General features: G+C 39.2%; 1 long non-coding RNA gene across 1 annotated transcript in view; it reads left to right on the top strand.

The window, feature by feature from the left end:
- The first annotated feature begins 1,481 nt into the window (after positions 1-1,481).
- LOC123024467 overlaps positions 1,482-1,770 on the top strand; it is a 1,531-nt gene continuing 1,242 nt past the window's right edge. Inside the window, exon 1 of the long non-coding RNA XR_006414934.1 lies at positions 1,482-1,569. This is a non-coding gene — a long non-coding RNA (uncharacterized LOC123024467). The remainder of the gene's footprint in view (positions 1,570-1,770) is intronic.

The following is a 1,770-nucleotide window of genomic DNA, read 5'->3' as shown; positions in this document are numbered from 1 at the left end:
GAGAGAGAGAGAGAGAGAGAGAGAGAGAGAGAGAGAGAGAGAGGAATCGGGCATTCAGTATGAAATCTTTTTTAAAGGTATCAACTTACAAATATTGTTAAAAAAATAAATAATATAAATGTTGCCTATCTTACCCCAATTAGTCAAATAAAAAGGAATATAAAACATGCCAAGTGTTATATATATTATAAAATAATTAAATCGATTAAATTTTCAATTGGTTATCAGTCATGGAAAGCCAATAAGCAATATTCATGGAATATTCTGTAGTTTAACATATGTAGCAGCGAATCTAGAGGAGTTTTTTAAAAAGGGAATTCATTGTGTATCTATTCAGAAGCTAATTAAGGACTAATTGGGAAGGCTCTAATGGCACCTCTGTGTTTGTGGTATTGCTCTTGTGTTACTGTAAATATTTGTTCAAAGTTAAGAGCACTTGGTATCATATTTTGGAAATTCAGTGCCACTGGGGCAATGGCAGCAAAAACAGTTCTTTTCCTTTAAAACCTGGCATCCCAGAACTGAAATTTTCCCTTAATCCATGTGTGCTCCCTGAACATCTTACTTTTAAAAAAATGTCCTTTAAAAAAAGGATTTTAAAATCCTTTTTAAGATCCTTTAAAAAACACTACGTAAGTTTCCCATTGCACTAGCAACAGGAAAGTAAGTTAATGTTGCATAAGTATTAATTTCACTAGAGCAATTTCAGTAATGGGAACGTACGGACACCAGTGGATGTTTCTATTTATTTGTTTATTTATTTAGTGTGCATACTGTTGTTACATGATGTCAGGTTGTCTCCATGCCTATGAATGAAAGCCCTCCAAAATAGTCTGTCAGGGACAGCTCTGTTCAAGGCTGGTAATTCCCTTATGGATCCAATCCATCCCATACATTTTGTATGTACATCCAGGCTTTTTCTTCTTACAGGGAATCCAAGGTGGTTTACACGGTCTTCTTCCTCTCCATTGCATCCTTACAACAATCCTGTGAGGCACGTTATCTTGAGAATGACTGAATGGCCCAAAAGCTCCCAAGGAACTTCGTGGCTGAGAAGAGGCCTTAACCTCGATCTCCCAGCTCCCAAGTCCAATGCTGCTATGCCACACTGCCTCCCTCAAGCTCGAAATGCACGCAATGTGGTCCAAGCACATTGTGTCCATGTTTGGGTTGTCTTTTTAAAGGAAAGCTGTTTGGGGTTGGGGTCAGTTGGGGTTGTGAGATTTTTCCTACACAAGTGACCAAAGTTTATATGCTTGCCAAATTCCTCACTAAACTTTTCTGTGTTTCAGGTCTGCTTCAGTTTAGTAGCATTGCCTCAGAAAGTCCAAAAGCATGTTTTATTCACATTTTATTGTCCTTTCTAATGACCGGTTAAGGTGGCTATTTGGAGCACAGAAACATGAAAGTGGTTACACAATCACATTTCCAAACACAGGGAGTAGTTTTCTTTGTGTGTGTGCTTCCTTATCTTGGCCTTTTCCATCTTTCCTTTAGGCTCCAAAACTCCAGATGGTCTCTTTGAACTGCAGTTGTTTATTGGTGCTTTGCTTCCAGCTACAAGACAAGGTAACTCTAACCCTGTAGTGAGTTGAAAGGTAGGTCTCTGCTCATGTCAAGAATGTGGGAACCAGATTGAGAACCACTCCCCAAAATTCTTCCCTTTCAGTACTGTGTGGGCTCTCCTTGTCCTGATCTTGAGCCTGGATCTGAATCATGATGACCCCAGGATGCCTGCCAAGAGTGATGGTCTAGTTCACACACATACAC

The sequence above is a fragment of the Varanus komodoensis genome, unplaced genomic scaffold (assembly GCF_004798865.1).
Source record: "Varanus komodoensis strain SLA01 unplaced genomic scaffold, ASM479886v1 scaffold24, whole genome shotgun sequence".
NCBI lineage: Eukaryota > Metazoa > Chordata > Lepidosauria > Squamata > Varanidae > Varanus > Varanus komodoensis.
The sequence above is the reverse complement of the archived record's forward strand: the minus strand, read 5'-3'. Positions and strand labels throughout refer to the sequence as shown.